We start from the raw sequence: 12720 nt of genomic DNA, 5'->3' as shown, positions 1-12720 counted from the left end.
GTTGCTCCCATAGCCTTGTCCACTTCCTCAGGGGTCACAGGATCAAATTCAGGGTAGATTTAAAAGTAGAAGAAGGTCACAGAGTAGACTTAAAGAAGTCACAGGGTAGACTTAAAGTAGATGAAGAACTACTGAAAGATTCTTAAAATATTGCAATCAGTAATAATAGCTGGCTTTCAATTACATTAATAGCTTCCTTGGTCAAGGAGGAACAGCTTGCCCTTTTAAAATATGTATTTAAGCAAATGACTTCAGTTTTTTGTAAACATGTATCTGCGCTCTTACTATATTAGTCTACATTCAAAACACAACTGGACAAGCTAATTAATTTCTTCTATTTGTGGAGCAACACAAAAATGTATCCTCCAAGATCTATTCCAACTCTGTTATTCTGTTTTGTATTTGGTTAATTATGAGTTTTTATTCTGGGTTTTATAGTTTTAGATTGTAAATTTGACTTATTTTTATTGCTTTTGTATTTATATTGTTGTTGTAAGCGGGGGCGGCATAGACATCGAATAAAATAAAATAAATAAATAAATAAATTTGTCCTGATAGCCTCTAAGCCAGTGTTTCCCAACCTTTTTTGAGCCACGGCACATTTTTTACATTTACAAAATCCTGGGGCACACCACCAACCCAAATGACACAAAATGACACCCCAAGACATTCTCCTCTCTTTTTCCATCCCTGTCTCCTCCCCACCCTTGTGTGTGTGTGTGTGTGTGTGTGTATACACTCTTGAATCATTTCCAAAAACAGGTGAGGGCTTATTCTCTTATTCTTTGGCTTTTTATCATATGCTTTAAATCAAGAGTCACTTCTCTCTCTCTTTTGTTTCTCTCTCTTTCTTCTCATTCTCTGTCTCAATCATTTTCTCATTTCTCTTTTTTCCTACCCTTTTTGTTCATTTCTCTCACTCTCTCTCTCCCTTCTCCTTTTCTCTCTGTCTCTCTCTTGGTTTCTTTCTCTCTCACTCTTGATTTTTCTCTTTCTCTTTTCTTTTTCTCTTGCTTTCTCTCTCACACACACTCTCTTTCTCTCTCTCTTGCTTTCTTTCTCTCTCTCTTGCTTTCTCTCTCTCTCTCTCACTCTCACTCTCTCTCTCAGCAAAACCTGAGCTTCCTTCTTCGCGGCACACCTGACCATGTCTCGCGGCACACTGGTTGAAAAGCACTGCTCTAAGCTGCCACTAAGAGACGGGTGATCAGCACAGTAAATTTTTCATTTAGGTTTTTTGGCTATCCAATCAAAACAGCATATAAAGTTAAAGCAGCATTAAACAACATATAAACCACAAGCACAACACATTGTTGCAACAACTAGTGGGGGTAACTGGGACTGTGGCAGGTACCAGTTTTGACACATGGCTTGATCTTTGACTGTACAGTAGCTGTCTCACAGAACCTGGTAGTGGAGGGGTGTTTGTCTTCCAGTACAGTGTTCCCTCGATTTTCGCGGGTTCGAACTTCGCGAAAAGTCTATGCCATGGTTTTTCAAAAATATTAATTAAAAAATACTTTGCGTTTTTCCCCCCCTATAAGGTTTTTCCCACCTGATGACGTCATATGTCATCGTCAAACTTTTATCCGCCTTTAATAAATATTTTTTAAAATAAGATTTTAATATATAAACAAGGTGAGTAATAATCTAAATGGTTGCTAAGGGAATGGGAAATTGCAATTTAGGGATGGAAAGTGTTAAGGGAAGGCTTGTGATACTGTTCATAGCCAAAAATAGTGTATTTACTTCCGCATCTCTACTTCGCGGAAATTCGACTTTCGCGGGCGGTCTCGGAACGCATCCCCCGCGAAAACTGAGGGAACACTGTATTGGAGGGAAGGTATTTCCTTTGCCACTTTACTGGAAAATCCTGATCCATCTTGTGGTCTGCAGATTACTCCCCTCTTGCTCCATCAGTTTCTCACTCTCTCTCAACACTCGGTGCACCTGTCTTACTCATTTATCTGCCTCATTCTCTTTTCTGCCTCTTCTTTGTGCCTGTAATTGTTTTCTACCACATTCTCTCTCATTCCTTCATTATTCTTCTACATTCATCAGTCCAACTAAAAAACAGCTGATGGGGAAGTTAATGCGAGCTGCCTGTCGGCTGGAGCATGTTCACTATGCGAGTCCCACACGTAGAAGAGAATTTTACAGGATGCCTGTCAACACTTTGCAAAGCATCAGTCGGGCGTTACATAGGCAGACACTTAGTGCCTGATCCTTTCTACTGTATGTTCTGTCTGGGTTCCCCCAGACCTCAACACCAACTGGAAAAAACAGCCAGACACGCTGGTAAAAGCAAAAGTACTTTATAGCTTGAAAAATAAACACAGAGAAAAACCTGTTCTTCCCAACAGGCAGGCTAGGAGACTTTACAGCAGAGTCCTGATGTCCAGACAATACAGCAAACTTCTTGCTGGCACACCCACCACTGTAGAGCATAAGACCCCCACCTTTCCCCCCCAAGGTTTCAGTAGTCAAAGTCACAAACCAGAATTCCAAGACGCCAAAGATCACAGCCAGGTCCCAGGACTCCCAAAGATAATACTCCACAAGCCAGGAAGGGTGGGTCTGCCTTTTAGCCTTTCCAGAGAGCACCACACCCAAACCCAGCTGTTGCCTCTTTAGTGCTGAAAGTACCTAGCCAATTGGTCCCTTCTTTGTGTTGCTCTTCTCTGTCGCAGATCGATTATTGCTTGTGCATTTTCCTCTAAGGAATCCAGGCTGCTTGCTGGGGAGAGCTCCCTCTCGGGGGCCTCTGGCTGTTCCCCCTCTTCCTCAGCCTGGGATTCCTCCTCCTCGTCTGCCTGCACCTCCTGTTCCTCATCCTCCCCCTCTGAGCAGGAAACCGACAGAAGATCAGCCGTTCCCTGAGGGGCCTCGGACGGAATCACAACACTGTATAGGAGCAAATGGAAAAGATAGAGCATCCTAACAATAACCCAAAGTAGCCCCTGCCTTGTCATCGCCACTACTGGGGTGCTTCAAGGTATGTGCTGAGAAAATATGGATAACAGTCAGGAAGTGGGTTCCCACGTAGGTTTGCTTGAATTGTGGAATGGCTCATTAGAAATCTGAACTGATTGTGCCAAGTTGCATTTCTGAATTGATGACCCATTTCTTTGGATGAAAATTAAGTTACCATCTCCCTCTGGGTTTGCAATTTTTCATTCATGTATGGTTTTCTTTAGCTTGTTATTATAAAACTGATACTGTCATGTCTCTTGGATCTTGATCATTTTAAATTCACCATTTAACAGTACTATCCTTTTTTATGTCTTCTCAAAAAGAATCTGAGTCTATTGAGATTTACTATATCAGGAAAGTAGACTGTTTGGTGTCTGCTGCCCATAGATGTCATGAATACTTCTCAACTTCTTCTGTTCCTTTATTTACCGTATCTATCTTCTATATAACTACTAAAACTTTTTTTCCCCTCTTAAGATTAACTGGGTGAAACAGTGCATCATAGAACAACATGTGTACTGTGTTGTTCTATGATGAACACCTGTTCACGTATACTGTGTGAGCCGCTCTGAGTCCCAGGAGATTTCCAGGGATTTCTTTTTAATAGAAATCTGATTAAGAATAAAATAATAACAATAACAATCTTTGAACCAAGGTTGCTCAAATGGGCTAATTTATAGAATGCATCCAAAAGTGATGACTTCCATGGAACTGAAATTTGGCAAATTTATATTGAAAATGGCGTAAAATTATAGTAAAACATGTTATGACCCAATACAAAAATGCCATCAAACAATTCCTTTGGCCAACCCGTGATGTTTGGCTATGCTACACAGTTGAACATGGTTTATTTTCAAAACAGATACATCTTGACTGTATCTCAACTTTTCTCCTGAAGGCAGCACCGAAGCAGCTCTGCTATTGTTGAAGCACTGAAGGCATAGATAAATTGCACTGAAGGCATAGATAAATTGCAGACATGGTACAAACATAATTGAGGAATCTAGTGAGGAAATATCTTACATGATGATCCAACGGGTCATGGGTTATGTAATATATTTTCAACAATGGTACTCAAAGAAGCTAACAATAGTTAAATTGGAGACATAATTATATGCGATTCTTAAAATCATTAGCCGTAGTATAGTAATTTTCAGTATTAATAAAGGTACATTATAATTGTTCGTTTCCTTTAGAAGATTAGGAGATTGATGACATCACAGACAATGCTGAAAATAAAAATAAGGGCCGTAAACAGGATTCCTGCCTTTTTACCTACATTACCCTATATAAATATTTACACTTTTTCTCTTTCTTTCATAACAATCCCTACTTCTGTGAACATGCTGATCTTGCCACTTGCATAGGGAATTCACATTTTTATCACATTTTCATTAAAATCTGGTGGATTTGAATGCCAGTTGGCTAAAATGTTGATGGTATTGTTTATTCTGGAAACCAAACTGAATTCATCAAACTTTGCAGACAGCAACAAAATGCCACGCTCCAGTCTAGCATTTTCAAAGGTTGCTCAGGAAATTGTGCCTAGAAAAACAATGGACAAAAGTCAGTCTAAAAAACAATTATAGTTAGACTCAGCGACCTCATACAGGGTAGCCCTGCAATATGAGGAAGTGCCAAGAGAAAAGACAGCTGATTTAACATAAAGCCAGACAGATATGTTAAAGTGCTGGTGCACACAGTCAAAGGCAGCTCCTTCAGGAGAAATCCTTACGAACCAAGAAATAACGTTGTTTTCACAGCCTTCTGGAAAGTCAACAGAGGGAGGGGTCTTGAGCACAGGGATGGTAAGATGTCCAAAAACTGAGGGCTAAAGAAGAAAAGGTCCATCTTCAGGTTTATTACCCTTTTATTTCTCTCCAGGTTGGGAGTGGGCAGAGGGATTCAATTTGAAGAAAACAGTGTCAAAATTATCCAGTCAAAAGTATCCAAACAGCTATACAGTGTTCCCTCGCTTTTCGTGGGGGATGCGTTCCAAGACCGCCCACGAAAGTTGAATTTCTGCAAAGTAGAGATGCGGAAGTAAATACACTATTTTTGGCTATGAACAGTAACAAGCTTTCCCATAATACTTTAAACCCCTAAATTGAAATTTTCCATTCCCTTAGCAACTATTCAGATTATTTACTCACCATGTTTATTTATTAAAGTTTATTAAAAAAAATATTTATTAAAGGCAGACAAAAGTTTGGCGATGACATATGACGTCATCGGGTGGGAAAAACCGTGGTATAGGGAAAAACCCCGCAAAGTATTTTTTTATTAATATTTTTGAAAAACCGTGGTATAGACTTTCCGCGAAGTTTGAACCTGCGAAAATCGAGGGAACACTGTATAGTGTTTTAACACACTTTGAATTGGATTAAAAAACTGATTATCAGCCCATGCAGTAACTATTGTTCTATTGTATTTCTGTTAATATAATTACTCCCATTAATATATGAATTACTGCATTTATGTTTATGTTTATGTTTATTAGATTTGTATGCCGCCCCTTTCCGTAGACTCGGGGCGGCTCACAACACAATAAAAACAGTTCATAACAAATCTAATAATTTACAATTTAAGATATTTAAAAAACCCCATTATTAAGCAGACATACATACAAGCATTTAGGACCAGCTGTAATTTTTGTATCATATTGAAAGACAGTCAACCAATACATTAGGACATATGTATGCCACATGACCACGGAGAGATTTTCATACAGTGCGGGCTCTTCGGCTTTGAAACGGAGATGAGCCCTGCCCCTTAGATTCGGGAACGACTAGCACATTTGCACGAGGAGCCTTTACCTTTATATCTATAGAGATTCTCAATTGCTCAGGACATGTTTTTTCCCCAAAAGGCAACTGGACTTTCTTGATTTTTTTTTCTTTGAAAAGAAGCTTCTTGCACGAGAAGAACCGTTGAAACTTACCTGAACGGTCTTCTCGATGCACTGCAAGGAGAGTCCAACGTGGGTAATTCTCCAGTCTGATTGGAGGGACTGAGTTTTAATTTATACATTATGCAGGCACCGCCCCCTAGCCCACCAGTCATACATAAACGAAGGAGCAGTAAACTATAAACATTTTATTAACAAACAACTGGTAGGCTACAAGCCCCGGTCAAATACTCAACAATGTAAGGCACGAAAGCCCTTGGTCCACCAACTGGGTGGGTTTTGGACTCTCCTTGCAGTGCATCGAGAAGACCGTTCAGGTAAGTTTCAACGGTTCTTCTCCAATGCACTTGCAAGGAGAGTCCAACGTGGGATGTACCCAAGACATAATAAACGGGAGGGAAACAGGTCCAAGGGCGTTCAAGTGGAGCACACTCTCTGTAACACCCTCCTCCCAAAGGCTGCTTCCGCTGAAGCGAAAGTGTCAATCCGGTAATGCTTGATGAAGGTAGAAGGAGCTGCCCACGTGGCTGCTCTACAAATCTCTTCGATCGAAGCTTGAGTTGACCAGGCTGCCGAAACTGCCGCACTACGTGTCGAGTGTCCCGTTATTCCTTGAGGGATCGTCTGGCCTGACACTGTATAAGCCTCAGAAATGCACTGACGTATCCAGCGGCTGATCGTTCGGGAGGACACCCTAGAGCCCGTGCCATGTACAGCAAAGGATACAAACAATGCTTCCGATGAACGACAGTGTTGTGTCCTACGTATATAGATTTTGATGGCACGTCTCACGTCCAGTTTATGCCATCTGAGTTCAGATGGATGCGTGCCATGTGCACAGAAATCAGGTAGAACTATTTCCTGAGCCCTATGGAACCCAGAGTTCACCTTCGGAATAAACGCAGGGTCCAACCGGAGGACCACCCTATCCGGGTGGAACAGACATAAATCAGGTCTTACTGATAGGGCTGACAACTCCGACACCCTTCTGGCCGAAGTGATGGCAACTAGAAAGGCCGTCTTTATTGACAGGAAGCGCATTGATATAGTCCTCAATGGTTCGAAAGGTGGTGCTGTCAAGATCTTAAGCACCAAGGAAAGATCCCAGGAAGGGAATCGATGGATAGCCGGCGGACTAATGTTCGTCGCTCCTCTCAAAAAATCCCGAATCCAAGGGTGACGTGACAAAGGACGGTAACAATCCGGACTTAAAATTGTCGATAAGGCGGCCACGTGACGTCGCAAAGTGTTAGGGGCCAAGCCTTTATCCAACCCCGCCTGAAGAAAGGTTAAAATAGTCCCTGGCAAGGCGGCTAGAGGTTCGATGTCCTGAGTTGCACAGAAAGTGCAGAAGGCAGTCCAGGTGGATTGATAAATCCTGCGAGTAGATGGCCTCCGCGCCGCCTGCATGGTAGCAATGACCGAGTTGGGTAGCTGTAGACGTCTCAGCCGGTCCCCTTCAAGTTCCACACGGTTAGACTCCACCACTGGGGATCTGGATGCGCAATGCACCCCTGGCTGAGGGCTACCTGGTGATCTGGGATCCTCCACGGTGGAGAGACCGACAACTCCATTAGGTCCGAGAACCATGCTCGTCGAGGCCAAAAGGGAGCTACTAAGAGTACCTCGGCCCGCTCCTGGATGATCTTCTGTAGTACTTTCTGAAGAATGCTGGTAGGTGGAAACCCGTACAGGAGCCCCTTTGGCCATGGAAGGCGTAAGGCATCCACCCCTTCCGCGCCCGGAGATGGAAACCGGGAAAAAAAGGCGAGGTAGTTGCGCGTTGTGGCATGTTGCGAACAGATCCAGGATCGGAGTGTCGAACCGAGAGGTCAGGGTTCTGAATACAGAGGGATCCAGTCTCCATTCTGCTGGGTCCAAGGTCCTGCGGCTCAGCCAATCCGCCCAAACGTTCTCCTGGCCAGAAATGTGCTCGGCTGAGAGAGAGGCCAGGTGAGTCTCTGCCCATCTGAACAGGGAGTTCGCCTCCTGCATCAGACGGCCGGACCTCGTCCCGCCCTGGTGGTTGATGTACGCACGAGCGGAAACGTTGTCCGTCAGGACCAGGACATGATTGCCCTGCACTAGGTGAGCAAAGTCCAGCAGGGCGAGGGACACTGCCCTCAATTCTAAAAAATTGATATTGACGTTCAGCAAGTCCCGAGGGGTCCAAAGACCCTGTGTCACATGAGATGCGAGGTGGGCCCCCCAACCGAACAGACTGGCGTCCGTCGTAAGAGTGATGAAGTCCTGAACTCGAAAGGGCGACCCCCTCCGAAGAGCGGTTGAAGTCCACCATCTCAGGGACCGCCTGACTTCTGTAGGAAGAATCACCTGTGTTTTGGAATGGCTGATCTTCCTCCTTTGGTAGGGCAGGAGAAACCATTGGAGGGAGCGAATGTGTAATCTGGCCCAGGGCACTACGTCTATGCAGGAGACTAGGGTGCCCAAGATCTTTGAGAGGAAGGCCAGGGAAGGTCTTGGCTGTGATGACAGTGTCTGAAGCAGGGTTCTGATCGTGGACTGTCTGTCCCCTGATAGGAAAACCTGGCACAAGTCCGTGTCGATGACGGTGCCCAGATGAGCCAATCTGGTTGTCGGGTTCAAATGACTCTTTTCCAGGTTTACGGTAAACCCGAAGGCTTGAAGGGTCATCAAGGTGAGCTGTAGATCCTGTTGTGCCCGGTCCCAGGACTTTGACAAAATTAGTATGTCGTCGAGGTATGCCATAAGGCGTACTGACCGGTGTCTCAAGGTGGCCGTGAGGACGTCCAGGAGCTTGGTGAACGTCCTCGGCGCCGATGACAGACCAAATGGCATCGCTCGATATTGGTAGTGGGATCCGTTCACACAAAAACGGAGGAATTGTCGGTGCTCCGGTAAGACCGGAACATGGAGGTAGGCCTCCTTGAGATCGATAGAAGAGAGGAGGTCTCCTGGTCGTACCGATTGTAGGATAGACCTGAGGGAGTGCATTTTGAATCTTTGATAACGCACATATAGATTCAGCCGCTTGAGATTTAAGATTAAGCGGACCCCACCCGAAGCCTTGGGGACTAGGAATACGATTGAATAGAAACCCTGTCCCCTGAGGTGGAAGGGGACCTCCTCTATTGCATCTATCTCCAGAAGATGCGCTATTTCTCGCTGTAACTGCTCCCTCTTTTGAGTATCTACGACGTGGGGACAAGAGAGGAACCGGTTTGGGGGAACCCGGAGAAAATTTATCCGCAGCCCTTGAGTTGCCGTGGCAACTGCCCAGGGGTCGAGGGAGGCAGCCTTCCATGCATCGGCGAAGTATAGAAGTTTGCCCCCCAAGGGGTAGCGGCCGGTAGAGTCACTTCCCACGCTTTGATCCCTTAAAGTTGGAACCCCGGTAGGGACGGCGTCCTTGTTGATAGGGCCTGCCGCGGTCCGCAAAATACGGTCTGTCTTGACGGAAACCTCCCTGATTGAAAGAGCCCTGTGAGAAGGTCCTCGAGCCCTGAGAGACGGCTGAGGAGGGCTCGGCACGAAAGTTCTGCCGCCTGTAAAATGGGGTGTAGCGCCTTTCTCCCCTCCGGTTTGACCTGGGGAGCACCTTCTTCTTGTCCTTATCCTTGATAAGGACCTTTTCAAGGGAGTCGCCAAACAACTGTTCCCCTTGGAACTTGGCTGAGGCTAGGCGCCATTTTGACTTAACGTCAGCCTGCCAGCTACGCAGCCAAATTAGTCTCCGAGAGGACAAAGATGATGCTAGTGCTCGGGAAGCAAACTTGGCCGCGTCCATTGTAGCGTCGGCGGAGAACTCCGTTGCCGCCAGTAACTTATTCAAATCCTGACGGAGCTTGCCATCCTCCTGGCCTGCACGTGATTGCATGTCCTGTATCCACAGGATAGTCGCTCTATTAAAAAATGAGGCAGCTGAAGCTGCTCGCAGAGCCCAGGCGGCCATTTGGTGCGTCTTCATAGCCACGGTCTCGGCTCTTTTGTCCTCCGCTTTTAGTCCTTCAGAGACCTCAGAGGGGACTAAGGCATTGGACACCAAGCTAGCCACAGGAGAGTCTATGGTGGGTGGTGTAAGGAGAGATTCCATTTCTTGATCGAATGTGTAATATTTCCTATCAATCATGGAAGGTCCCTGCGCTGCTGCTGGTGCCTCCCAAGGTCTTTTGATGTTATCAAGGAAGATATCCGATGAGGGGATGGTTTCAGGCTCCTTCTTTGGCACCGAAAGCAATACCCCTTTAGAAGCTGGTGCAGAGGTATCTGTAGGTAGCTTTCCCTCTCCTGCCCCTTCAAACGCCAGCTTAGCCTTATTCAGCATGATCCTAAACAGAGAGGGCTTAAACAGTCCAACTAAGCTTGGGGGTTCAGGAGGTTGTTCATCCCCCGATAGCCCCTCACCCTCATCACTTTCCTCCTCCCTGAGATACAAATCCTCATCCATGGAGCCTTGAAGGGAGGCTGGTGCTGGAGGAGCCCAGACATTCCTGTGTCTTTGAGGCACAGGGGGCATTGGGGCTTGCTGCTGAGACCCAACCGTGATGCCCTGGGCATAAACAGTGCTGATGAGATCCTGAAGGTGTGGAGGCATATGCTGCCAAGTATCAAAGGAATTCCTCAGACCTACAGCTGAAGGTGTAAAGGTGGCTGTGGCCTGGCTAAACTGCCCTCCAGGAACATGATGTTGACTAAGCTGACCTCCTGAAGTAAGTAGGGGGCGTTCAGGCGACCAATCTCTTTCCGTTGCCGAGCCTGCAACCCCAGATATTCCAGGCAAGGGGGAGGCCGGGGGGGCTGTGGGCCCCAACAGCAAACTAGGCTGAGGCAGCTGCTGTCGCTGAGAGAGCTCTAATTGTCTCTCCAGAGCACGAATCCTCTTCTCTGCCTCCTTCAGTGAGGCACCCTGAGAGGTCTTAGACTTGGCCTTTTCCACATGAGGCTTCTCCTTGGGGGTAGCGGGCCGAATAGAAGTAGCCACCTCCTCCCCCGAGTGAGCAGAAGACTCAGCCATTGCAATGCACACAAACCTGACCGTATAAAAAAGGCAAGCCTTCGTGCGAGCGTGCAGCCGATTGAATCCACAAGTAACTGTCCCGAGAGAAATGCTCTCTACGGCTGCGTGTATCCGGGCAGATGAGAGGCGAGACGGAGAAATTGATGAGGTCGCTTCCAGACCTTGTCATCAAAGATGGCTGCCGCGCCGTTGCCATGGCAACCGGCGCGACGCTAACGGCCTTTCCCGCACTTTTCCCCTGCTGAGGAAATCGGCAATGGCGGCCGCGCCGTTGTCAGGACAACCGGCGCGGATTCTGAAGCCGTTCCCGCCTTCAGGTCTCGGTAAGAGACCGTTCTGCCTCTTAGTCGCCCGGTAGGTCGCCTCTTCATTCCTTGGCTCAGGTCTGTTCGTCGGGAGGGGCAGGCCCCTCCCAACGGCAACCACCTCCACCGCCGGGAGCGACCACGGAGGCCGGGAACCCGGTTGCCCTGTCATATTCGTTTCCCCCCCCCCCACAGACTCTACACGCTTGTCAGAGAGTCAGGGATAGAGGGGGGGGGCAGGGCACACAAGCAGCTAATAGAACCCACGGAGGGCCTAAATAGCTGTTGTAAGGGAGGGAGCCAGTCCAAAGTACCTGCAGCAAAACAAAATAAAAAGGAAGAAAAAAAGCATTAGTATCATTGCAAACATTTTTATACTAACACTTTAATCAATAATATTAATCATTTTTCTGAAGAGAAAACTCAAACAAGTCCCTTTACTGCGACTGAGTTTTCATGACTGGTGGGCTAGGGGGCGGTGCCTGCATAATGTATAAATTAAAACTCAGTCCCTCCAATCAGACTGGAGAATTACCCACGTTGGACTCTCCTTGCAAGTGCATTGGAGAAACAAAACATTTTCAGAGAAAAAAATCAAGAGAAACATTTTTGAAGAAAAAACCAAGAAAGTCCAGTTGCCTTTGGGACAATTACATTAAGGACAATAAATCATGGTAGTATAAATTGTGTGCTGAGAGTGAATCATACTATCAGAGGTTTCTGGTCTAGAAAGGACTGCAACTGGCGTAAGAACCAAAGCCTAGCGAATAGTCTTTTGGCCAGGACCTGAATTTGCTGACAAAAACCAGCCATGGGAGAAGCCACCTTCTGCAAAATTCAATCCCATCCAGAGCCGACACTAAAGCCAAAAAGAAAGTTGTTCCAGATATATCTATGAGCGAAGTATGACTCCATCCGGTTAAGATTTAATTTAAGATGCCATTAGTTCCTTACAGCTTCCAGGAAAAGATAATCTCTGCTACATCTTCTGGCCAGTTATATTTAGGTGGAAATATAGAACTGGATATCAGTAGCAAACTGGTACTTCACCCCAAACTGTTGGGTGACCTAATCCAGGAATTTCACATAGATGTTAAGATAACAAAAGGGAGAGAACTGGGGTGATTACATTGCTCTTTTCTCCTGCCAATGAACCCAGGACACATGGTCAGGACAGGAGATTAGTGCTTCATATTCCCACTTTTCACAGAGTTCAGAGCTCAAACTCCAAGAACGATTTTTCCCAGACCCCACAAGATTAAAAAAATCATGGATAATGTCATCAGATCCTGTTGTACGTTTTCTTGTAAGCTTTGAAAAGTGACATTAGACAAAATATTATTTGGACCAGAAGAAAAACTGGTCTCAAAATTTAATAAACAACTCCTTAATGTCGAAATGATGGAAGATCAGGTCAAAGGGCCCATGATAGCATAGGCACAAAATTTTGGGTACACTATTAATATTGATGAGTGGGAAAAATATGGACTATTAATTATAAATTGACAACATCTTCTACATATAAAGAGAATATC

The sequence above is a fragment of the Erythrolamprus reginae genome, chromosome 3 (assembly GCF_031021105.1).
Source record: "Erythrolamprus reginae isolate rEryReg1 chromosome 3, rEryReg1.hap1, whole genome shotgun sequence".
NCBI lineage: Eukaryota > Metazoa > Chordata > Lepidosauria > Squamata > Dipsadidae > Erythrolamprus > Erythrolamprus reginae.
This window is presented reverse-complemented; position numbering follows the sequence as displayed.